Raw genomic sequence first — 27,637 nt, 5'->3', positions numbered from 1 at the left:
TTGCCCCACAACAATAAACTAATCCCTTTCGCTGCCGTGTTCCCGTGACTCTAGTCTACGTGTTCGCGAATGCTGTTTTTTTAACACGTGAATAACCAGGACAATTCTGCTTGCGCAAGAGTGTTTGTATTTTAAGAACTTCTAAGCAACACGTGTTTTCCTTTGTTTATGCACCTTGTATCTACGTACGTGAAAAGAAATGTGTTACTCTCATTTCACTATTTGCTCCATTCTACAGTCGAATCGATTACATCTTTTAGTTGTGATATCTCAAGAGAATAGGAGTAGCCAGTGCCCTCTAGAGGCATCCACAGCTTCTTGAACGGGGATAATAAATGTTTCCCGCGGTTGAGCCAATCACACAACTGGAACCCAGCAGCTTCTCTTTAACAAGCAAATATCCTGGCCACAACACAACTCCCTTTCTCTCATTCAGGACCACCTGATATACGTAATAGTCGCTAGAAAACACAAGGGCGAAATTTCGCGATTCAATATCAGGTATGTCGTACGTGAATCTTGCCTCATTAGCTGACCAAAACAGATGAGAAAGAAAATGGTGAAATCTACGACAGCTTATAAGTTCCTTTGCACTCTCGTATCCGTATTTTTAACCACGGGGTGCACGATGCCCAACAATGAAGCTAAATGCTGGAGAAAGCCCTCTCCCAATAATATTCAATTCTTAAATCGTCATAGTAGCACACATCTTACTCTGAAACGTTAATTGTATATAAATACAATCAATTATCGTCTGCAATCTTTTAATGCATCTCCTTCCATCGATGCCCATTATGTTTCATTAGAAACTATTATTTATCTGGATAAACTTGTAGGATAAGCTTGGTTAACTTAACTGTCTACTGTCAAGTGTTTCACCCATTGTTGCGTCATCATATTCCTTAGGGTAAGCATATTGTAATTCATTCCATCACAAATTTAGTGCATAAGTCAACAAATGAGAGCTTTGTGACTCTGAACTGGAGTTTCGAGCCCCGCATGTGAAAAAATGCAAGAATATTTCGGTGCCGAAACCTGTATGCAAACGCTGAGGGTCAGGAAAAGCATTTCTGCTCCAATTTTCATTCTAGTGATATCAATAGTCTATTAGCCATTCTTTGTGTCTCTTCCCTGTTCCCTCCTTTCATTTTTGCACCTTCGTTAAATATACATTGGACGACTTCAATACGAAATAATGAGGCAACTTCTTGAGTTCTCAAGAGGATTCCAAACCCTAATAAATTGCTTTTTGCTTGAATGCCTCTCGGAATTTTAATGGCGAAGCCTTCTGTGTATTCTCTTTCCGCAGGAATCTTGCAAATCCGAGTATTTTCAGCACAAATAAATATAACTTGGGGAAAACAACAGGCACACAAGCTACATGCTTGAATGTTGGCTTCGAAATATTCAGCGGTGGAACCATCGAAATGTTATACGTTCAGACAAGGGAACTGAATGAACAAAAATAGTGTCTAATCAATTCCGATCAGTTATTAAACATATTTGTCTCCTAAAAAACAAGAAAAAGAATCGATGAGTGCTAGTTAACGCTGTTTGTGCGCCGTTATGTCTAGTTTACTTACTCTTGCTTGCTTGCTTTTCTTGCTTCAAGTGAAATACGCGATTCAGCCTGTGAACAAATTATTTAGAATAAGCACAGGTGCCAATGCACGGTGCTCCGGAAGCTCATGCCCTCGATAGCGACGGCCGAGAGTGTACGCCGAAAGAAATAAAGACAGAAGGCTACTTATGGAGATAATAAAACACAATAGGTTCTGATGGCGGAGACAAATAACTGTACATTGGAACAAGACCAGAGCAATGTAACCTGAAAGGCTCCCGCTACAGCTTGGTGGTCATAACTTAAATGGATTTGTGAAATGCCACACAGAAAGAGCAGCTCAGTTGCTACTGTTTATAAGCAGTACGGAAATCCGCGGTGGTAGCTTAGTCGCTGCCGCGTTGTGCTGTTGAGCTATAGGTGATGAGACCCATTCGGCTGCAGCGAATACATTTCGGTGGAGGTGAAATACAAGAGCCCTCGGGTACTTATATTAAGGTGCATGGTTAAAAACCCCTTGTGCTGAAAATAATTGCTAAGTCCCCTATTACCGAGTCCACATAATCAGATCATGATTTCGGCACCTAAAACCCAAGAATATAACTTAAATACACATTAAACACTATGGTCTCTTTTCGCGCTGAAAAAAGTTGAACGAATACATAGCATTTGAAGGTGTGGTCCGCGTATGAGCATATCGCCGTGGCGCAGGTAGCCAGGACACGAGTGCGCAGGACCTATGGAGCTGTCACTTTTAGATAGTGATCTCAGTCAGGGACGCTCACATGATCATTCAATAATATACAGGGTAGTCCGGTAGCGCCACCACAGCTTATCGTGTGTAGTACACATGTCAGGTGCGATACGGTACAGGCTGGTATGTGCTGCTGTGGGGCACTTGGCTATTTTCTAAATCTGTCGCTGCTCCTCTCGCGCTTGCTTCCGTTTGCCGTGTTTTCTTTGTCGTGAATATAAAGTCTCGGTTATGATTAAGAGATCGAGACACTAATTAGAAGCCGGGAGGTTAACTAGCCAAAACTCCTGTTCGCTACGCTGCGTAAATGGAAGTAGAAAAAAAGAAGAGTTAGTAAGGTAAGAAGAGAAAGAACGACTGGCGAAAACAAAAAAAAAACGAAAATTGATGCATAAAATTGTGACAAGGATCAGGTCCCTATCGGAACCCATCTCACAGACTGGTAAACTGGCGCAAGTAAGTTAGCGCTTCATACACTACTTCCTGCTCAGATCGCACGGTAATTGGATTTGTTGAGGAGAGTTTGTAATATAAAAAGTTGAGAGTCACTTTAATACACGGTAAAGATCATTCATTACCTTAGTTGACATCTTCCTTCCAACGCGTTGTTACTTCCTATTAATAGCTTGTTTTCTCCCGCGAAAGGTCGCGCGTTCTACTCCCACAAAAGCTCGACGGTTTGACTCCCACCGAGGGTCGTGTGATCGTGTGCCTTAATTAATTATATCCTAATTAACTGCGCCCTAATTCACTTCGCCTTAGCATGATAGGTAGTGGGTTTGACTCTCGACATCGATGATGTAAATTGGAATTTAACTAGGAGATATGGCCGGTTCGCCCATATCTCCAAGTGGGCAGACTCCCACGAAATGTCACGGGTACGAGTGTTTTAATTAACTTCATCCTAAATAACTGTGTCCTAATTAACATTGTCTTAATTAAGATCACAGGTCGTGGGCTAGACTCCATCACGAAGTGGGGGATTTGATTGGTTCGAGTGCAATATTTAACTTCGCACTAATTAACACCAAAGGTCATGGGTTCGACTCCCACCAAAGGTGGAGGGTTCGAGTGCCTTTAGTACATATATACCAATTAACTATTCCCTACTTAACATTACCTTAATTAACACCAAGGGTCGTGCTGACGCTTCTTCTTCGTCTTGGTTTAACCCCTTCCTTTAAAGAAATTGATCGCCTTATTCACCCTAATTTACTCCGAAGGTCGTGTTTTCCGCTTCCATCAAAGTCGAGGGTTCAACTCTCCTCAAAGGTCTCAGATATTAATTAACTTGGCCCTAATTAACCCACAAGCAGTGTGTTCGACTCTCTATGAATTTTCGTGGCATGAATTTTGGTGCCATACGCCGGACGGTGTACCGCCGGACATCGGATTTTCCCTGCATGAGCCGTCTAAGCTTTTCGCCTTAATAACGAGAACCAACGGCCGTTGTCTGAACATTGCAGGGAGAGTGACGCTGGGTAACAAGGCAGAGTGTTCTTTTACCTGCCTTACTGTTAAGGGAGAACCATTCTTCGTGGCCGATAGAGAAACCTTAATAAGTTGCTGAACCCTTTAGAGGAACAGTTCTCCCGAACGAGTATTGTGTTGAGGAGGGGAGAGGATAGAAGGTGAAAACGCAGGATTGTTAGCCACAAATGCGTCTGGTGGGCTACACTCTTGTGTTGAAAGTTGTGCCACTGCAGTGTAGCGGGAAGAATCCGAGTGTCTTAATTTTGTCTATGTCAGAACTAAAGAAGGAAACAGAACACTGAGTTGAAAATCCCTTTTTAATAGAGAAAAAAAAAATGGAAAGAGTCTGAGTTCTTGACAATGCTAGAAACGAATATGTCAGGGTAGTGGAGATAGGCGGGACGACGTTTGACGTGAAGAAAGAGCAACTCACTAAACTTCACGCTTTACTCGATTGAGCAGGAAACCGACGTGCAGGAGGGTGAAGGCTGCCACGCCTCTTCAGCGAGAACAGTGTGGCGGTTCTGATGATTCCTTGGTGAAGACGAGGAAACTCCTCTAGACGCTCGCACTTCGCTCTCCTGATCGCCTGTTCTGCGAAAACCTCAAGATGTCTTTCGCGTCTTGGAAAAACGTCTCAAGTGCGTGCAGTGAAGCCGAACGTTGAAGGCGATTGGGAGACGTTGAAAAAGAGAAGCGATCAATTATGGGCGCGGTAAGCAGCAGAGAAGACGGAGCGCTTGCGCCGGCACAGACGAAAGGAACTTCACAGCGAGTCATCTCGACTGTATTAAACGGAAGAAAAAAAGTAAAACGAGGTGAATGAGATACCTTTAGCGAAAAAGAAATCCTCGCGTAAGAAATATCACAGTGTAAACGCGAGGGCAAGTACGTCATCGAGAACCCTTTTAGCAAAATGTTGGCTCCATGCTACACGCGATCGGCAATCAAGATAAAGATATGGACGGGTGGTGCCGTGATAGATAGGGCCTCGAGATAATACCGGCTCAGAAATGTTTCCATGCTACTTTTATTTAGCTGTCACAGCGCTGTTCAAAGGTATCGGTAAACTGACGGTTGCGGTTTTCTAAGTGAAGGTTTGGAAGCTGAGTATGTGCATTACGAAACGCAACGAGGCTTAACGTAATGCAGTCAGCTCTACAGTGGGGAGAAGTAGAATAATTTGGACATGAACGAGTTCTGTTTTTGCACGCAAGCGCTACACAGTGGCGGCGTGATAAAATGTCTATATGCCTACTGGTCACATTTAGGTTATATCACCAACAGTCAGTATTGAGAAATTACTTTGCGTGCATCAAGCACTGTTTCCCGAAGCGCGAATCGATACTCATGTGGAGCACATAAACGACGTTCCTTAAAAACTACGGTGACCCAGCGTTGTCACGTATATTTCACAACGCGTCAAAATCAAACGTACTCTGAAAACCACAGCGAGTTTCTCTCGGAATCTGCTTTATGAAATACAGACATGAGCCACGTTTTGGGTGCTATTACAGGTTGGTAACTCAGCCCCACTGAAAAATAGACTCCCTCACGCTGGGTCGTTGCTTCATCACGAGTATGCCCGGGTGGCTGTATGCTATTGTCATCAGTGTGCAGGTAAGTTTTGATAAGAAAATCGCTTAGGTGGTGCGTACATCGTATTCTGTTGAATGTTTCTTATACAAATTACTTCCTTGCTCAATTAGGTGAACATGCTAGGCAATGTGCCCTGCGTCTAATCTGGGGGAATCAACACATGGTCCACTTAACCTGCTCTTGCCACCCTATCAACGTCACAAAAGAAAACGCTCTTACGTGCGCGGTAAACAAAGAGATCCATATGCATTGAACTGCGAGACGTACTTCGCCGATGAACTCCACTGATGTAAACACCCACGCAAAAAACCCATTTTAACTTTTTTTCTGGGACCCCTGCCTCAACGATACACTTGAACTAATTCGTATCTTGCGCGTTGCGGTGTGTTTTTTGCATGTTGTGCTGTTGTGACAGCCGCTGCGTGTATAAGGTTTTCTCACTATTCCCATCCTGGGTAGCCATGGTTACGCCAGAAAGAGAAAAGCTCTCCATTATTTGTTCTAGAGCCGTTCTCTGGTTCTCTCACTCGAATGGTTCATTATGGTTCAGAGGTCTAATTTTGCAATTCAAGCGTGCAGCTTATACTTAGTGCCCTTCTATTTCTTCCGTCATCCATGCTACGCCAACAGGGCCATCATTTTTTAGCGCTATTACTACATGATGCCTAAAAAGCAACGTGTATGAGCGGTAGCATATGAGAATGGCTGCAGGTGTACGTTGCTTGTCTTGTTTAATCAATGCGACAGTATGCGAAGTTTGGCTCCTGGAGAGAGCGCTATCCCTAAATTCAAACTAAAGAAACAGCACAAACTTGAGTAATGTACGCAGCAAAAACTAAACAGTCAACACAAATCGCATTGACTTCTTGAGTCCGAGAATGTGACACTGCATATCCCTTTCTTAAGGATAAACTATGGTCAAGCAATGATAAAACACACGTTACTAAGTATACTAAGCAACTTGTAACCACTGAAAAGAAAACTTCATGACATAATTGTTGTTTTTTTCCATCATGCTTCGTAAACATGTTTTCTCTTCTTTTTTTTTCGAGCGAAATTTGTGCAGGTTTTCGATCTGTAAATCTGTGCACAAAGTATTTTCCACCACACCTTTATTGATTCAGTAGGCTGTAACGCAAGGCCGTACTTTATGGATCCTGCGGCCTCTTTCTTAAGATGTAATATAGGCCTTTGTTAAGCCTTCTGTCAAGCCTTCTGTGACTTTTGTGCTACATCCTTCACCATCGCTGTACTTCTTGTGTTTGACGTTGTAAGGAAGTGACTCTGACTATGAATATCAAGAAATTTAAGTTATGTTGTGAAAATGTGCGTAATATGGTGAAAGCAGACTCCGTGCCTGAATTGTAACAAGCATGAGTAGTATCATTATAATAAAATGTTGCAGTTGACAACAAAATTTGTGTAATGTCACCAACGCAAGAAAGTTATAATAGATTTCTGACAGAGAATTTCTTGTATCACTCGCATTTGCGTTTCTCTTCGCTATCATATTCTTTTATTTTTCATCTCAATTTAATTCCAGGCAGGTGTAGGGCCTACATGCGCCGCAAGATTGGAAAAGCTGTAAACATTACCACAGGCTATGCTCACAAATTAGAGTAGTCTGTCACCTTTTAAAACACCTCCAGAATTTCAAGTCACTCTCAGAGTAGCAGGAAAGCACTCGATACTAACCTGAAAATGAAATAGTGCCCTGAAATACCACCGTCGATGAATCATACTACTGCGCTATGACATACGTTGAAGGCGTTCTCGCAGCTCGCTCTTTCTCTCGTAGCTCGTCCTCGGAGTTTGGTCGTTCGCTCGGAAGCAGCCCATAGAGTTACACGAGGTTACACAATAAAAATTGTTGTTAGGCGTTCGCGCATAAATTTTAACCATATATAAGGCTTGATTATTGTGTGCTGTGCTAGGAGCGATGATGGAACGCTATGAAACTGGCAGAATTACGTGTATGTCTTTTCGAGATTTTTCGGCGCGTAACTGCGCGCGTGTTTTGTGGCTTCGGGTTGGCTGCCCGCTTCCGGATAGAAGAAGGCTTTTGAGGCTAGTTTGGTGGGCAAATTCCTTTTAGTGCCGGGTACTAGTACAAAAATTGGAATTCCTTGTCTCGCCAATAACGTACACGTAATGTACACGGTGTTTATATACATGCCGTAGCTTTGTTTGAGTGTTATATCGTCCACGGCCACACGTTTTACTCGTACGCAAAAACACTGTCGCATCTTGCACAGATCAAACTTCTTCGCGAGGTATTTGCATTGCATTGATCAGATTCCTTATTTGGCTTTCTTATTTGGCGTGAAAGGGCTGCGGTGGGGGCTTTGCCAGTACACGCCAAAGCCGGTGCGCTTGCGTGTGTGCAGCCCTATGCAGCTGCCGATACAACAATTCGGATGCGTTTGCGCTGCTCAAAGTGTGTAAGTGTGTATATTCTTGCGTGTACCCAATCGACTGCCGTGTGTCCAGCTTGTGCAGCTTCATAATTTATTTGTCTTTGTACCATGATGACCAAACGCAAGGCGCGTGACATATTCGCCTGGAGAACGCTAGCGCCATGTAGAAATGTGCACGATCGAATCAGAGCATCTCAGCTATTTTCATTTTTTCGGCATAAGGCTGGCATCTGTCTATGCAGTGAAACTGGTCCTACGCTTTTGTGACGAACTGGTGCCGTTGGCTCTCAAGCACGAACATCACAGTGGAATCGGTGCTTCATTTGTGAACATAGCGTATGCTAGGACGAAAGTTACACATAGAAATGGCTTCCATCAATGAGCAGTTTCCCTCTTTGCGTAGTTCCAATTCATTAAAAGCAAACAAATTCGCGCACCACTTTATCCTGCCGAAGCAGAGAAGAGGATAAATCCTACTCGCAATAGTCAAAATCATTTGCACTGGTAGTGAACACCTTGTCCTCCGAAAATATAGTTGCAGCGCCTAACAAAAGCATGCATGGACTGACAAAGCCACGTCCTCTCAGTACTGCAATAATAACACGTGTTACGCTTCTAGCACGATAAATCACAGAACACAGCCTACGCACTCCATAGCTTCATACACCTGTTGACAATAGCGCGATCAGGAAAAAAAGAATCTGAACGAGCACCGAGAATACCACCCGTGCATAAGCTTACTTATGCCTGAGTTCCGTACCCCATCAACAAAGGAAAAATCTACGTTCCCACACGTTTGCACCTCCAGTACTCTTAAAATCAATCCCTAACAAAAAACAAAACAAAAACTGAGTTCTTCAATGAAGCGGTTAGCCACGAAACTCCAAAAAACAAAAAAACATCCAAAGACATCCAAAATGTCTTGCAAAAACCTCGTCGCAGAAACTGGAAGGCTAACTGCCATGGTGGTCAGTGCGCAGAGAACGGGAAAAGAAAAAAAAATAGAGAAAAGGGCGCGAAAAATACCACGTGACGGCGCTCAACCAATTGAGAGACGCAGACCTTCTCTCCAGTCTCCCCACATGCTCCTCGCAGCTGTGGCGGCAGCAAAAACCCCTTACAAGCGTATCAGTTAATACCAAACATTCCGAGACCGCAGAGGAGGTAGCCATCGCACTAGCATTGGTCTCCACGAATGCTCAATACATTGTTAGCGATTCTCAAGCGGCCATTAGAAATTATGCAAAAGGTAGGATCTCTCCTGAGGCATGGCACATCATCAGAGTCAATGAAGCAAAGTTCTCCGATGCAGAGAAGAACGGCAGGCAATTGATCTGGTTCCCAGCGCATACGACTCCAGACATTCCTGCAGTCAACCTCAACGAGGTAGCACACAGCGAAGCTCGAGGTCTTACGCGCCGAGCTAAGTAAAGAGTGACTTCCATCGGTCAGGAGAACGCGGAGGAGGAAATCTGGAGAGAAAAAGATATATTAACAAGATTTAGTGATATTATCAAATTTTATCAAAATCGGAGGCGAGTATTACCACCGCCTCACACTAACCTGAACAGAGCTGAGTCCATTACTTGGAGGCGACTACAAACAGATACTTATACGAGTCCCGTGCAACTAAAAACTTTCTATCCCGATATATAGGAGAGCGATATGTGTAAGCTATGCAAGTCTGTTAGAGCCGCCCTTCAACACATGTTGTGGGAATGTGAAATGTACCAAAATAAAATGGCAGTCTCCCCAGAAAATCTACGGGCGCGGTGGTCGGCCGTGCTGCTCAGCTCAGAACTCCAAGACCAACTTTGGGCCGTCCAGCGAGCCAAGGAAGCCGCACGGGAACAGCAGATCCCAGTCGCCATCTGGGTGGCCCCAGGCCCGGGTCTCCCAATCGCCGGATTCCAAATAAAGTTATCACATCACATCACATCACATCCTTTTAGTTTTATTCAGGGACCTTACGCAGAGCCAGATAGCAGCACCGGGGTGTGGCCCCTCAGCCTCTCCTGCCAGCTAAGCTGTGGTACGTTCACTTTTTTTGCCAACAGTACATATCAGTAACGTCTAATATGTCATGCAATCATAACAGGGAATTTTGTGCGTACGTGTTGGTGTGATACAGGTGAGAAGAAAGAAATCAACCGTGAATGAAAAAAGAAAAACTTCCCTTTTAAAGTGATATAATGAAGGTTTCTTTTAATCTTAATTGGAATGCGATTCCAAGATATTGTGCTAGAGAAGTAGATTGTTTGTCTGCTGTAGTTAGTTGGAAATAAAAGTAAAATCAATTTATGACTGAAAGGAAATCTAGTTGCATTATCGTAAACAAGTTGGAACCCACCCATGGAACCCATGTTGCATGGCAAGACGAAAATACGAGATCGATAGAAAATAATTGCGAGATAGAATTTGTACAGTTGAGCGATTGGTAATATTCGATAATAGAGGCGTAGTGGAGAGGAACTGCAGTGAAATGACATAAAGGTGAGAATTCTGATTGCTTGACTTTGAATGTCTTGTATTGGGGTTATATGTGTAGGACATGTATCACCCCCTACCGCAGTACAGTAGGTAAAATGACTGTGAATAAAAGCATAATAACGTGTTACCAATGTTGGGCAAGTAAAATAATGTTGCATTTTTAGCATTGTTATTATTTCATGAGCTGTTTAACACAGCAAATTAGCGATGTGAGCAGTGGGCTTTAAGTGAGAGTCTAGTGTGACACCGAGAAATGAGCACGGACTAACTGCGCAAATGGAGGAAATGGAGAGAACGCAGCGGTGCGACTATCACCTACAAAGCAAGCGAAGACGAAGATGGACTCACGTGTAGGCAACGCGAGCATAGAACTCGCTAGCGCGCTCGACCGTAGCGGCCGCTGTATCGGGCACTCCCGAGATCTCGTTGTATCATGACTTGACGGCCTGACTAATCCGTGGCTATGGCGGTTAACTCTGCGCCGCCTCTCAGAAATTGGTGACACCGGACGACCGAGCGCAGCCATGCGAGCGTCAGCGTCTTCATTCTCGAGTGATGTGGTCTCATGCGGTCCGGCAGACGTACCGCGGTTGTAAGGTGTCCGGGAATTCTAGATTGACACGCCGGGCATCTGCTTCATCCAGCTGGACAGCCATTTCCTCCTCAACTAGGTTCCAGGCTCCGGCTGTCATCCCCCGGGCTCGACATTTACGTGGACTCGTGGGCTGCCGCATCCATGCTCACTACCCCACCTCATGCGCTCACGCACAACAGCTCTCGCCATTTGAACCGGCGCGTTATTGCGTGTCTTGACGGCCCACATCGAGTCAGTCCACCTTTGCCGTTCTTCAGCACGCGTCGGCCCCGGTACCAAATCTTTACTTGGTCCGTGAGCCAGCCTCCTCCCCATCTCCAAGGCATCTGCGCGACGACTCTTTTTAAGGAATTGATTGGGCCAAATGCGAGCCCTTTAATGTATTCTGCGGCCCGTTGCTCTCATTCTTTGAACATTTTTCCAAGCTGTACGCTTTCCGTTCGGGGGCGCCTTATTCATCCCCGATACAGAGGCTCTCCCAGTGGCTCCACTAGGCACAAGTTTCACTCTCGCGGGCATGGCGACGCCGAAAGCGCAATCTTCGCGACGCATTCAGCGACCACCGCAACCCTCCATGCTGTCGGCATTCGAGGTTTCACCGCAAGCAGCAGTAGGCGAGTCTTCCGATGTTCTGTGCTGACACTTTCCGCGGGTGCACGGCTTACCGAAGTTTTACAGGAGCAGCTCTGCCATCTGGTTTCTTCAGCTAGAGCTTCCCTTCTACATCTACATGGTGAGTGCCCAGCAGTTGCGCCACCTCCACACAAGTCGCGAGTCAGACAGCCTACTTTTGGAGCTTCGACTTCTGCAGGCCCGGGCATCTACGAGAAATCTTGGAGCGCTCTTAGCCATGCAGTAACACAGGACGTGCGGTAGCATCTTTCTTGCATAACCGCACACCCGGCATCGCTGATCACGTTCGGCCGTCATCCACATACGGTCGGATCTCAGCCCAAAAGGACGACCAGGGTCGGCCATGTTCGAGCCTTTGTCGGCGTTCAAAGCGCTTGCGTACCTTATTTCATTTCCTTCTGCTCTCCCATGGAGGTGGTGCCGTCGAAATGTCACGCGTGTCTAGTTTCCTCCAGCTCCTCGGAGCGGCGGTTCCATTCTCGTCTCTGCCCTGCATTCGCACTTCGTAGGCGCGTTGTTCCTTTGGAGTCTTGACTATAGGAGAATATGATGGAAGTATTACAATAACAACACAGGTGATAGCAGAATTTGTGTGCGTATCAATCGTCACGATGACCACCGATGAGCATAATACATGTGTTGGTACATTTGTTCGAATTTCTGTGTCATTAGGTGTCGTGTGCTAAAAAAGTTCGCTAGTCATCCACGTGCACAGAATGGAGTTGGTCATGAATTTTTTTCCAGGTGCATTCTGCGTTTTATTTTAACCAATCTTTGTCATCCGGTGAACTACCTCAGGATTGGAAGATAGCTAATCTAGTTCCCGTTTTCAAACCGGGGGCGCTATATCTTAAAACTATTCCAAAATTTTCTATTTCAATTCTGCAAGCAGCCCTCCGCGATTGGTTGAAAACATTTTGGACCACTAGCACTTCACCTAACTCGTGACGTCACAAAAACCGCTGAAGCTCACCACCTGATATGACGTGTACACACTGATTATACATGCTTTGACCGAACAAGAGAAAAATAGTTATTTTTTATTCGACGCCTTTTCGCCATCAGCCTTCGGTTATTGGTCAAAAGTTTCCGGGCTGCACCCACTTCACGTGCCTTTCAGGCGACGTCACGAAACCGCGAGAAGTCACCGCGTCAATGTGACGTGTGCGGGTGAAAGATGCATTATTAAGCCGAACAAAACTGAATTTTTTTTTCTAAATAGCCGCAGGCTGCATGCCCCGTTCCAAAAGGAATAAAAGATGGCTGTCGTCAATCGCTCAAGTACTGGCTCTCGCAGTTGCCGGAGAGCATGGGTTTATTTGCATGTAATAAAATTTTTTGCGCAGCCGTGTAATGTTCTCGAGCACTTTCTGCATTTTTACGACCTCATTCTGCCAATACTTCTTTGCTGAGGGTCCGTTTCTGCGTCATTCTTAAGGTTCCATTGCATTGCATGCCGCCGCAAATTTCGAAGAGCCACCACATCTAAGTAAGGGAAAGCGGACCAATCGAAAACTTTGGCACTACCCTCTTCATTGGGTTATCGATTTTCAGTGCAGTCACATCAGTGCAGTGATTTTCAGTGCATTCACATTTTCAGCCCCATCGAATCCCTCTCCACTTGAGCGTGCTCCTCGCCACTTGTGAGCCAATTAGACAAGACATGCCGCTCAGTGTAGGCAATGTTATTCGTTCTTGAAGCAAACAAAAGGGACCTCCTGTGAACGAGGAGGCATTTGATTGGTCTGTTGAGACAACTCTGCGGGTGACCGCCTGATGCTTGCGTCGGCGGTTACGCAAATTTGACGTTAGGAGATTGGAATAAAAACATATTGGTATCGTTTTACGTTATAGGGCCCCTGGTCACAGGCACTGTCCTGTTAATTATTGACCGATTTCACTAAAAAGCATTTGCAGCCATTTACTAGAGAACGTTATAGCTTCTTATATCTACTTTCACATTAAATCGAATGCATCTTATTCTTTAATTAGCATTGTTTCAGGAATGGCTACTCATGTGACACGCAGCTATTTGAATTCATGACTGACTTTCCCTTGAACCTCAATGCTTAATGACCAAGCTGACTCCCTCTTCGTTGATTTCTCTAAAGCTTAAATTTTGATACTGTACCTCATTGCCGTTTGATTTCCAAGTCGACTACGTTTTGTTTAGATTCAATAACATTATGTTGGTTTCGTAACTTACTTTCTTTGTGTCTGGAATCTACAGGAGTGAATACGTTTGCGTCTAACCTTTGCCTCGTCATGTCCGGTACGGCCAAGGCAGTGTCCTCGGTCCTTTGATATTTTTGATATAAAATAATGTCTACCTCTCTAACATGTCTTTTTCAGTTGGGTTGTTCGCTGACGACTACGAGAGAGAGAGATGCAAATGAAAGGAAGGCAGGGAGGTTAACCAAACTTAAAACGTCCGGTTTGCTACCCTGCACTAGGGGAAGGGAAAGGGGAAATAAAGACGGAAAGAAGAGCGTGACAAAAATGAAAGCACGAGAAAAAAAATATGAGAAGGGACGAAATGGGGTCATTAGAGTCTTTCTAATAGGCCACTGTCACGTAGAAAAGTCAACAGAGCCTTGACCGACTTTTGCTGCGACGACAGTTCACGTGGGCATTCCAAAACTGACTGTTCTGAAAGCGGCCTGTCGTCAAGGCGCGCCAACGCGGTCGCTAGTGACAGCCGGTGCGCGCTGTATCGAGGACAGTGGCAAAGCACGTGTTCGATAGTCTCTTCGCCGCCGCAGTGTCTGCAAGCCGCGCTGTCATCCATACCGACTCGGAAGGGTGACGACTACATAATCTACAGCAGTTATACATGTTTCGATGACTACTCAACTCTCCGAAATGACCTTGACCTAATCTATAGTTGAGCGAAACTGGGCAGATGTTCCTTAGCAGCCATAGTGCAAGGTAATTTCGTTTTGCCTTAAGCACACTAACTCAGTATTTCACTATTTAAACAATAATACCATAATTTATAATACCTCATCATATAAATATCTTGGCATCCACCTTGCACCTGATCTTTCCTGGGCTCTCTTTCAAAAGCATTTTATGTCTCTCGGTTATCTGCGTAGAAACTTGCCTAACACGCCTCTTAATTTACGGAAATTCTCACATGTAACGTGCGCTCGTCCGCACCTAGAATTTGCTTCATCCACATGGTCACCATATCAGGAGTACGTTGTCTGCATCGTGTAGGATGTTCAGAATAGAGCAGCCATATTCATCTAACCTAAGTACGACTGTTTTTCCAGCATTACCCGAAAAGCTTCGCTTTATCAATACAAATGTATCTGTTTCACAGGTACATTTATATGGATGAGCCTTACCGTCCGCAGATTCATGCACCTGTGCGCATGTCGCGACGCATTCACGACACGTTCAGTTTCATGGCCATACATGGTAAAACGCAAGCATTTAACGCATTATCGTTGCTTCGTGCTATGGGACACTGGAACAATCTTCCGGATCATATCCTATCTATAATAATAATAATAATATTTGGTGTTTTACGTGCCAAAACCACTTTCTGATTATGAGGCACGCCGTAGTGAAGGACTCCGGAAATTTTGACCACCTGGGGTTCTTTAACGTGCACCTAAACCTAAGCACACGGGTGTTTTCGCATTTCGCCCCCATCGAAATGTGGCCGCCGTGGCCGAGATTCGATCCCGCGACCTCGTGCTCAGCAGCCCAACACCATAGCCACTGAGCGACCACGGCGGGTATATCCTATCTATGTCAAACAGCTAAACTTCTACCGATATTCCCAATACGCTCTTTGTTAACACTATATTATGATGTTTTACTGTATTCTTCGCAACGTTTGTTTTCTTACCTTATTATTTGATGCAAAGTTTTTTTTTTACTCTGCTACGCCCTCCTACTGAATGCCCTTCAGCGAGCCTGTAAGATGTAATGAACACATACGCTACTTTACATTTCGTTGAATCTAATTCCAACATTCGCCGACGTCGAGACATGGTTCTCATAAATATAAGACGCGTCCAGCCACAATATTTCCCCGCACGGAGATAATCGTAAAGGGGCGAATGTTGGTAATTTTTGTGCTTGATGAAGCGTCTAGTGAAGGCGCGGCCGAAAAGAACAAAAAGAAAATTTGAATGGCGATTGTGCAGCTATAAACTCCATAGTGAAATGATTGGTGAGTGGTAGATTCGGTATGTGACCGCCGACCAATATAACAAGGAAGAGTAAGTAGCACGCTGAATTCTGCCTCCACCATTGTTATTTGCGAGGACCACAAATGCGCTAAACGACGTCCTCCTAGGTAATATTTCACAACTTCTAGGGACAGGGACGTGGTTATCTCGGCGATGCCTTGCAGGATGCCCCGGTGCCTTTTGTTAGCGACATTTGTGTGCTATACGCCACCTTTATTCTCGCTGGAGTCTGTTGCGGAGTGTCGCCTTCGAGAGACTCTTGTTACTTTCGGTGATGTCAGAGGAAGTGTCTAGACAGACGAAACCCATAAAGCGCTGTCTCAGTCCTCCCTGCGAAAAGAATGGAGTGGTCGCCTCGCACGGGGTAATGACCGGTGTGGGGCCCCGGCTGCAGCCGCTGATACAAGAATGATGAAATGCTAAAGGAAAAAGGAAGTTGTGCTGCTTGCAATCCCTTGCTCTGGCATTTCGCAAGACAGCCTATTCGGAGCTGACGCTGGCTCTGTGTGACTCCTCACGCGCGAATCCGCTGAGCGTTATGTCTACCGCGCGCTATGTCCTTTTTTCGCTGCTGCTGAGCAAGCATTTCTATTCCTCGTCCTGGCATTTTCATTCCCCAAGCATATTTTCTGCACTACAATAGTGAATTATTTCGCACTATGCTTTTCTTCATTTGAAAGTGGCAACTTTCAGTACTTATCATTTATGATGCGTGCGTCCGGTGAAAGTTTCTGCGCGTGCTGAACAGTCCTGTGTAGTAAATGTTTGCCTATGCAATGAGTTATTCGTTTTAATTACACAGGTGTCTAAAAAATTTACATTGGCAGACAAGGCTATTGCTTCATTTCAGACGGGACAATATATATTAAGTGAGCCATATATTTTGCAGCGTTCATTATTTAACGAAAGAGTTCACTAATTACTTGTTTATATTTGTTGCTTCAGCATACAGGCTGCAAGTGCGTGGGACAGTTCCTACAGATATAAAAGTTATGCTGGTTTAGCAGAAATCCTGAGGAGTTTCCTAATATTCGTCCTTTGGACAGCGCGTTCACTACTTACTACATTAAAAGTTTCTTATCTCCCATAGACGGGACTACATGGATTGTCGCTGTGGTCTACGTGTGCAAACACCGATGCAAAAATCAGACAGAAACGTGTGCTAGACACAAGACATTTGCTATGTGAACGTACACCGACTTTCATTACCGTAAGGAAAAATGGCACTGGTAGGAACGTGGGAATATTTGAATTGCTGAAAAAGAAAGAAATAATATTTGCTACTAGACCGATTTAAAATATTGTGCCACACTATATTCACGCCAGTTGAATAGATGCACCAGTTCTTGAGCGAAGACATGGAGAAGGCACCATACGCCCAACAGCTTTCAGTAACTAAATAAACTAGCCTCCTCTGAGGCAGACCATGCATTTGTTTTCCAGAGGTACGCAAAGTTTTTTTATATTATGTGGCCCCAATGAAGACACGTTTAAATTTTTTTAACACGATTCGTGGTGCTGTGGAATTACAGTTAGCTCCGCATCCCTCCAGTAAGCGCATCTGGTCACGTGTTGTTACTTCATTTCACTGCTATCGTTGTCACGGTTCACCAGCTACGATAGCCTTTCAGATGTTAATCAAAATGAGAACAAGGCGAAAACAGGAACCAACATTGCGGCAAGTGGAGTTGACTTCTTCAAAACAAGTACACTTGAAGAAGACAAGTTCACTTGTCGAAACGTTGGCTCTCGCTTTCAGCTTGTTCTCGTTTTGCTCGTCGTCTTGAATTTCCATCCCTCGCCTTCCCCCTGTTTACCCTGGCTTCCAGATGTTACTAACTTAAAATCTCGAAGGCAGTCCCGCATGGATATACACGCATAAATTAACGTAAATAGCCTTTTCCTTCCCTTTTGCACCTTCATTTTTCTGTTATTTTGTTCGTTTAATTTTTGTTCAAGTAAACGTAGCACCCATGCTTTCTGCGGCTTCATTGTTTATTCATACGGTTGCGAAAGATAAAAAAATCCGAGCCTTCAAATAACCATATTCCTCTCGCTCATGATAAGAGTGAACTCCTGGGCTGGTTGGTTACAAGACATAATAAACGAGTTTTGCGCCAACACCACACACACAAGAAAGGAGACAACACGGACGCTTCCATGTTGTCTGCTTTCTTGTGTGTTTGGTCTTGGCGCCAAACTCGTTTATTTTCTAGCTCATTGCACAGTGAGGGTGTGAAATTTAGAAATGCTGATGCCATGAGGTATAGAATATGAGGTTTCGTTGGCCTGCTGTTTGCTCCAAAGCTCACATACTATGTGGCACCTATGGTGAAGAGTACCTTCAGCATGCGCAGCCATGGCCGGGAGTGAAGCAGGCTGAAACTCCCGCGGCAAATCTTGCACCTAAATACGCAAATAAATGCATGGTAGGAGAGCCACCACGGTAGCCTAATTGCTACAGTAGCCGCATGAGTAATCGGGAAGCTTATTCGATTAACGGCTACAGCAAGGTATTCTTTCGTTCTCTCAGTTGCTCACGTATTTTATTATTTCTACAAATTTAAACAGCAATGAAAAAGCAACTTTCCATAAGTGTCTTTTGGTTTCGTCGTCAGTCATTTCATTTTACTAACAGTAATTTGCATAACTGAATAACAATTCTTACAAATTAAGAGAGCTTACAAAATCATGTTGTCTCGATTTAGGAAATCACTTTATTTGCTGCAGGCGGAAATTCATTCTCTCTAATAAAAATTTTGTTTCCACGTGCTTCTTACATTTTGAGACTCACCAAAAGCTCATAGCTGCTTGATGGGCTAAGAGGATTCAATTTTCCAGCGAGGTGGTTGATGTTTACAAAGTGTGGACATTATGCGATAACTCCGCGCAAGAACAACAAGTTTGAGAACATCGACCATTTCACGTCAAACATGCTTGAGTAACACCTACCCATCCAGTTGAAGAATATGCCTGATGTAAAATATTGTGCAAAAGAGAGAAATAATTAAACCCGCCAAATGACGATGTACCCGCCGTGGTTGCTCAGTGGCTATGGTGTTGGGCTGCTGAGCACGAGGTCACGGGATCGCTGCCAGCCACGGCGGCCGCATATCGATGGGGGCGAAATGCGAAAACACCCGTGTGCTTAGATTTAGGTGCAGGTTAAGAACCCCAGGTGGTCGAAATTTCTGAAGCCCTCCACTACGGCGTGCCTCATAATCAGAAAGTGGTTTTGGCACGTAAAACGCCATATTTTAATTTAAATGACGACGTAATGAGAACGAGGGTACACACATGACACAATTGACGCATACTGTCAGCATACTACGCATGCATTAGCACTTTCAGCACAAGTTCAACGAGGAGTAGTTCAAAGTATTGGCGACGTGTTTTAAATAGCAGTGGTTTTCATCAGTGCATTTCCTATTCATGTGATACCACGGAGATAATAATTGTGCACACAGCGTGCGATAGGGCTGTTATTTGCAAAGTCTAATTAGTTTTGTAATGACCTGAATACCTAAATTTGATGTTTGTTAAGCGCCAAAATCACGCCCTGAATATGAGGCACGCCGTAGTGGGCGGCTCCGAAATAATTTCGTCAACCTAGGGTTGTTTACCAGGCAACCTGCGCACGCATGGATATATTTCGCATTTTACCCCCATCAAAACGTAGCCGCCATGGTGCCGTTTGATCCCGCTTACTCGCGCGTAGCAGTGCTACGGCAAACTCACTAAGCAACTGCGACGGACACCTAGAATACTTCTAAGCATGCACTGAATAACGTTGCAGAGACTGCGTCTGCTTGCCTGACCCCTTTCGCGATAAACAATTTTCTTTTTTTCTTGTGGAGAAGCAAAGTCGCAGGGGTATTTTCGCGAATATTTTCTAAGGTATCCGTGTACGCCTCCTGTTCACCATGATTACGCAGTGCATCTATGGCTGCTGGTATCTCTACTTATTCAAATGCATTTTCATGTTCAGTGTTAAGCCACACAGTGAGGTTAGTTGGACCTCAGCAGAATTCTATATTGCATAATTAACGACGGGGACATGATCAAGTGCGGAATATTCCTTCTTCAAGCCAGCCTCTTTCTTGGCTGATATAGGCCAACTGTTGTCCTGATTATATTGGGTTGCAGTCACACTGCAGTCAGCACAGGCATAAGAATACTGCCCTTGATTCTCATAATGGCGGCCGCGATGCCATCTGGACTGTAAGGAAAAGATGGCCTCCGATGCTAGAGGCTCTAGCTGATGAGATTATAAACAAAGAGTACGGAGTTATAAATTCCAGCAGAAAAGTGTCGCTGGTGGACGTTATTGTCAGGGGGGGGGGGGGGGGGGCTTACGTAGCGAGAAATAAAGAAAGTCGCAGTTTGGTCCGAAAGCCGAAACATCGTTCGCGATAGAAAAGTAGTGAAATGCTATACGAAGTAGGGCTAGTATTTTTATCTGTGAATACAATTGTAAACACACGCACAATAGCTCAGTTAACGAGTATGATGTCACGTGCGCACAAACAAACATTAACACATCTGACTAAATGACCGCGCAATCACGCTGTCAAAACGCTGGCGAAAAGAAACGCGGCAGCGGCAGCGAGCGAAGTGAAATTCATGCTGTCTATCGCTTCAGTGAAAAGCGAGTGCTGAGAACACACAGCACGTACAATGCTTCGAGCCGCCGACGTACCCAGACTCTGCCGAAGGTCGCATTGTAAGTTGACGGTTTGTTTTGTAACAGTTACGCGTAGCAGAGCGAAGCAAGACAACTAGGAGAAACGCCCACGCGCAGCACGCCATAGGTAAAAAAGCAGGTTCTTTTTGGGTCAAGGTGATATTTCGATGCGTCAACAGAATCAGGAACTTTATCATCACCCTTCGTTGTTTAATCGCGCAGAAAACTGATAAGGCGTGAATTTTACGGAGGATTCCGAGAAGAAAATTTCTTTTTGAGTGCAGCTACTATCGCTCTTCGCGTGAATATTCGGACATGTCACAAAATCAATATAGTATTTCATAAACTCGCTCGATATAATTATAATTCCTGCTTTGTGTTTTAGGAGCATCTGGATGGCCAGAATTCTTCAAAAATTGTCTTTTCGAGAAACACTGGCGACCACTAACGCGGTATGGCACTGGAAAGTTCTCATCGTAGTGAAAATGCCTTGATTTTATGCTTTCTTCTGACAGCATTTCCGGGACAAAGCACCGGCAGCTAATATGAGCCTTTTGATCCGTTCAGCTTCTGTTTTGTGTGTGTGTGTGTGTGTGTGTGTGTGTTTGTGTGTGTGCGTGCGTGTGCGTGCGTGGGTGCGTGCATGCGTGCGCGTGCGCGTGTGTGTGCGTGTGTGTGCGTGCGCGTGCGTGCGTGTGCATGCGTGCGTGTGCGTGTGCATGCGTGCGTGTGCGTGCGTGGGTGCATGCATGCGTGAGCGCGCGCACGCGCGTTTGTGTGTGTGTGTGTGTGGGTGCGTGCATGCCTGTGCGTGTGTGTGTGTGTGTGCGTGTGCGTGCGTGGGTGCGTGCATGCGGGCGCGTGCGCGTGTGTGTGTGCGTGGGTGCTTGCATGCGTCTGCGTGCGTGGGGGCGTGCATGCGTGCGCGCGTGTGTGTGTGTGTGTGTGTGTGTGTTTGTGTGTGTGTGTGTGCGCTTTCTATTTCACATGTACCACAATACATTGAAACACCGCGACGACCGAACGTATGAGCGAATAATAAATATTTCACACAAACAGGGCTATAGGCCTTCAATTGGCTTGAGCGAAGAAGGTCAGGCTTAAACAACCCCAATATGAGAGACAGCATTTAATTAGTTTCTATTCCTTTTTTTTCTCTTTGGTCGCCAGACCCAGAAATGCTGCAAACATGAATTGTGTTTCAGAGGGTTCCTGCGGGTCGTTTATTTCCTCCTGTGGATCGTTCGTTCAACGTGAACACGACCTATATAACTATAGCGTCATAGTAAAGACACGATGTATCGATTGCAAACAAAGGTGTCTATGCGGAGCACACACAACCGTCGACAAGGCACATACAATACCACGCGTCGGTAAGCTTCAGCTAAACACACCCAAACGTTTAACGTGCACTATACTAAGGGGAAACACGGCAGAACGCTTAGCGCAGCCGACTCGGTGAAGCGTGTTTTCACGGTACACAAACATCTTCGCAGACTCTGCGATGTGTGTCACTGCCGCTTGACTGAGCTCTCCTCGCGACTTCACGTCCCCGGGACTGTGCAACAATATTGCTGCCCACGGCAATTCGTGCTGACGGCTGGCAGGCCTGACACGCCGCCGATACGTGTTGGGCAAAAAAGAGTACAGACGGATAGCATATAGTGGCAGATTTTCTTTTCGTGTTGCTTTCTTTATTATTGTTTAGGTCATTTCGCTTTATTCTCTTAGAGCACATTGTTGATCGCCTTCGTAGGCTTGTTAATACACTGTGGAATAGGGAATATCGCTCAGCCCCATTTTCCCATAAGCGTTTTGTTTTATTTGGTTCTTCCCAGTGTTTGTATGCGTGTTTCTTGTACACAATCCGCCGAAGAATAAATAGCAAGAATGAATTCATGAAAGAAAATACCTTTATTGGTGCTGCGTACCACTTTCAGTGCCAGAAGTGGAAATGGTTCTCTGTTCCCCGCCCTTGAATCTCGCCACTTGCTATGCTTACAAGGGGCTCAAATTCCTATCATTGCCAATAACATCGCTTGGCAAGCATTACTGCAGTTATCAAAGTTTCAGGAAAATATTCTTATTCATTTAAACAGTCACTTCTCATCGATGAGGTTTAGGTATTAGCATATAATTAGAAATTCTATATAATTTCCTCTCAAAAGTGCCATACGAATAGAGCTTACCAATGCTGTCTGCATTGCTACAGTGCCAGCCAGGTCGCCTCGACATATTTTTCCTGTTCATATTTTGCTAAACAGGAACTTCGTGTCATGAAGAGTACGAGGCTACAAATTTTGCCTCGGTTGCCACAACCAATCCTTGTTCTAGTAGTTTTTGATGAGACAGTCGCGTCACCATAAAACCGATGGTGGTTGCGGCAATCGCATATATGTAGCTAGAGCAGGCGCGTACCCAGGATTCCTTTCGGGGGTAAGGGGGGCCCAATCCAAGAGAACTTTTTCTGACGTACTATAGCGCCAAACAGACGACACAGGAAGATGTGTTCCTGTGTCGTCTGTTTGGCGCTATAGTACTTCAGTAATGCACCAACTAGCCCAACAAAAAGTTTTGCTAGAATAACTTTTTCTATGTAAAAGGGTGGGGGGAGGTACCCTTACTAGTACAAATGCTAATAATGCCCACCGTTCGCGATGAAGACGCGTAAACCCACAAAAGAGCAATTACATATGGTGTATATGGCAGGTACGCCTGTGAGATACACGTTTCATTTACTTGAAAAACAAGGAACCACATCAAATAAACTCGCGCAGGAATAAAGCGCACGAAGAACACGGCCAAAAACACATGAACAAGGGAAAGTGTAAAATAACGATTCGTAGTAGAGTTTCTTGGATTACCTCTGGAAGAATAATAGAGATGGATATATTTGCGGAACAATCCCAGTTCTTCTGGATTTGTCGTTTACTGCTCTACCAAGTGCCGAAACCGACTCGTATATATATTCGGGAAGTTGCGTAACGGTTTGTGGCCACCAGTCCCGTAAAACTGCGTAGAGCGCAGTACGTTGCGGTTCTAGACCTACTGCGCCCACCACGGAAGCATAGAAAAACACCCACCTAGGCAAACGGGTAAGTGGCTGCGCCAAGCTGCTCGACTGATCTAGAAGCGTCGTTCAAAACACACGGAATCATTCTCCACTTCCGGCGTCTTTTTCTCTAGTTCCTCCACATACGCGACGCGAATCCACATACGCGACGCGTATGTGGATTCACGCGCCAGTGGACGGCGGAAAGCGACGCCGACCCCAATCATAGAGTAAGCATAAAGAAGCTCTCCCCGCATCCAAATGTCCTGCGTGTGCGAGGCGTGCCAGAACGCTCGATTCTGTTTGGGTTTTGTGTTGTCGTTCGCCCCCCCCCCTTTTTTTTTTCTTGTAAGCGGCGAAATACAACGTTACGACAGTAAACCCAAAGGCAAGAGGGCTGCGCATCCCTTTCAAACAAATCGGCGCTTCGGATGGTTCGATGACCTCCTTCGCTGGCCGCGCTCCTTTTCCTTCTTTGTACCACTAGAACATCTTTTGTTCGCACTGGCCTTTTGCCGAGTGGCTCGGCGTTTGTGTACTATTGGGGCCGAGGCCGAAAATAGTTCAGTTCCAGCGCCACCATTGTTTGACTAACGAGCATCCGTCCCCCGCGAACCCTTCGGCGTGATCTCATTCCTCGGCGAAATCCTATTTTAGATGTGCATACTGAGATAGCGTGCTGCTGCGCCGCCAAACTTGCGATTTAAGCACAACGCAATAGGGACACATCGTGTACGACTGCGACATATTTGATAATCTTGAGGTAGAAAAGGTATCTCTCGAGACGAAAGAAGGTCGTCTATTTTGCAAATGTGCGCTACAATAGTAGTGTTAATCTGAACAAATCCTCTGTTTTTTTTTATGTCGCAGGAGCCTCGAACGGTCACCCGTATGCAATGACAATGTTTTCTCTACAAACAAAATGTTGCAGCTTTTCAGTACGAAAAAACAAATTGAAATCCCTGGCCAGATTCGAAGAAATTTCGCATGACATATTCGGAGCAATTTTTTAAACATATGTGTTAAATTTTTGGAAACAATAGGGCTGCTATAGTTATTACACTCTGAGGAAAAGGTTCCATTAGGTTATGAAACAAAAAGTATTAACGGCTTGCCACAACATTTAGGAACAGCTTTTTATAAGCCTCTTTGTCTAGTTGTAGCGTTCGCGTTCAATTATCATTATTGTGTTTCTTATGCAAATGTGTTAATTTTAAATAGTTTCCTATATTACAGTTGTGCTGTTTTCAGCACACTTGATACATTATTTCTTGCCCCGCTTTACATGGAGTGGACTTATTTCACACGGCTTTGCTTTTCCTCTGCATTACCCACTACACACTATGATCTGATTGTGGCTAAAAGTACATTTGAAAAAGATAAATCAATAATTAACCATAGATAATAATGGCGTGGGTGAAAGCATATAATACTACCATGCAGGCAAAAAGGAAGGGAAATACTCCTTGGTTCGCCTGTTATTTCCACAAAATCATATGACACGTAAAAGTGATGCTTGCAGGAAAAAATCATCTTGCGGGTAACTGAACCATAGAAAAAAGGAAGATACAGTGCCGCAAAGCATCGCGTAATAGGAATACCGGGTTACAAGGCTTTGAAGACAACCTGATATGCATATGTGCATAGGTGTAGTCGTAGGAGCACCGATTTACTGATGAGAATCAATGCATTGGAGTAAATGAACAAAGTTATGGTTATAAATTTCTTTAACGTACGGCTTTACAATATTTGCACCGCACTGTTGCACATAACTGTTAATGCAACATAATAAAGGAAACCACAGCTAACTAAATGTTCCATTAAGAATGCCTATACAACTATAAAATACTGTTGTCACGACAATCGAAACTTTTACTAAGTCTTGTTAATTCGTAAAGGAAGCATTATCTATGCCGCAGTAGTAAGGAAAACAATTACGGAAACGGAAATAATGAAGGCAGCCAATAGCTTCTAAAAAGTTATAATGGCTGATACCGTTCCTATCGGCAGCCGGTGCTATAATCTTTACTAACTTTCTCTCAGAATGTAGGACAATTTGTTGTTGGAAAAAGATCTGTTATTATAATATTTATAGATGGCTTAGAATATCCCTGCCCGACAATATAGAAGGAAGGGTCGATGTGTGTACCCCAGGATAGATTTATAAAGATAGTTTCATCCAAAGCAAACAACCTGTTCAATATTGACGCGACTTTTGTCGTCTTTCCACCTTGTCAACAACTTTTATTGTGTATTACACAACATAAGCCCATAATTTTATTTCTGAAAGAAATTAAAGTAAGCACGCCTGATATTATCAAAATATCGCTAGTATTCAAGTGTCAGTTATTGAAACTGAGAATATGGCAGAAAAAAGAATTTCCATTAAATGAGTTGCGTGCTTCGGAAGTACGGATGTGTCACTATTCAATGCAAACGGTACGTCATTAGAGGTCATTAATACTCATAAGAGATTCTTCGCAAGCAAGGATGTGACACTATTTCAATGCAAACGGGACGCAATGAAAAGCCATTAATAATCATAACAGCGTCGAAGACGTTTGAATGAAGTCCTGGTTATGAATGCAGGCGTAGGTCTCACTCGGCCGGCTCTGCCTACGGGAGCAGTGTCTGGACTCTATCGCTGTGAACCGTTGCGTTCCAAAGTCCCGAGATTTTGGCGCTTAATTGACTTGCGGGCGCGCATCAAGGCAGGTCTTCCTCTTTATCTCCATCGGAAAAGCTAACAGTGCTTGTCTACATGCCTAACGATTAATTGTCAGCATTATTGATGAAATTAGAGTGAGAGGTAGCTTTGATCGTGAACAGGCAGTGTTGAATTATGCCAAAGTGTAGTTCTTATTGAAACTGCTAGCATTGAGAACAATTATTTTTTAAACAATTAAGGGCCGTGCATGAGCTCCTTATATTTATCATTTTTTTTATTTTCCACTGCAGGTGCTCACCGTTGGTGTAAGCGGTCTTTGTTTCTCGAAGAGATTATTGCGTGCTTCCCATTTCGTCGAGCTCAGATCAAATTCTGCACAAAAAAAAGCTAACATCCAGGTGAAAGTCGTAAACTAGACAGTTTTCCCCAGATATATAATGAATTTCGAACAATGCAAAATAATAAACTCAGCAGAAGTTACGAGACAGACAAAACCAGAAGTGGAGCAGTTCGCCAATGACAGCTAACGAAACAACTGCACTGAAGCGTCTGCGCACTTCGTCCGAATAGTACATTTGGGTTGGCCGCAAAACGAGGGTGCTGGCTCAATGCGGATGGGTATCTGAGCCAAATTACGCTCCTTCATTTTTTCGTAAATGCGAAAAAAAAGATGCGGAACTACGCTTCTTGGGCCATGTTAGCTGGTTTCCTTAGCCGCAAGGACGTTATGTTCCAAGCTCGAGAAGTTAATTAGGGAATGAGTCCATGTAGCTTTCTCAAGGGCTCCGCTCATGCGGGAGACGCAAATCGGGCAGTGGCTTCACGGGGTTTAAAGCTGGGCGCCAGCGACAGCTTAAACAGGTAACGAAATGAATGTAAGTTGATTCCTAAGATAGAATAAAGAAAACCTACGCTGAGATGTGCGCTAGGTAACCTTCGTGGTGGGGCATTGGGCGAAAAAATGCAATTTATTCTAGAGAACATTTGTTGTGCACAACTTGTATTTCTTACTCCTGTATAGAATGTTTGCTTTCTTGTACGTACACTTGCTCGTGCAGATTTTTTCTTTCTTTTTCGAGGCGTGTAAATTAATTGCAGATATAGGCTTACTTAGGAGTCACATCGGTGGTTGAATTATGGTGACTGAAGAATGGCCGTGCAAAATTTTAAATGCCCATTTCGTGACAGGTACGGCGTGTTAGCGATGCTGCTTTCACCGATGGTACGCTGCTTTTTTTCTCTTTTATGCAGCAGAGCAGGAGAGAGAGAAGCAAATGCAAGGAGGTTAGCCATGGTGGCACCTGTTTGGCTTCCCTAAAGTTAGGGAAGAGTAAAAACAGGACAAGAAAAATGAGGAACAAGAAAAAAAACTTAGTACGTGCCAACTCGCAGGCGAATATTCACACACATAGTGACGAGTACTCGCAGAGGCTTGAATAAGCGTATTAACGCTTTGCGCTTGCAACATATGTCTTGCGAATGTCTTAGGAACTTATCCTTAAGCTC

The sequence above is a fragment of the Dermacentor albipictus genome, chromosome 5 (assembly GCF_038994185.2).
Source record: "Dermacentor albipictus isolate Rhodes 1998 colony chromosome 5, USDA_Dalb.pri_finalv2, whole genome shotgun sequence".
NCBI classification, from domain to species: Eukaryota; Metazoa; Arthropoda; class Arachnida; order Ixodida; family Ixodidae; genus Dermacentor; species Dermacentor albipictus.
Note: the sequence above shows the minus strand (reverse complement) of the source record.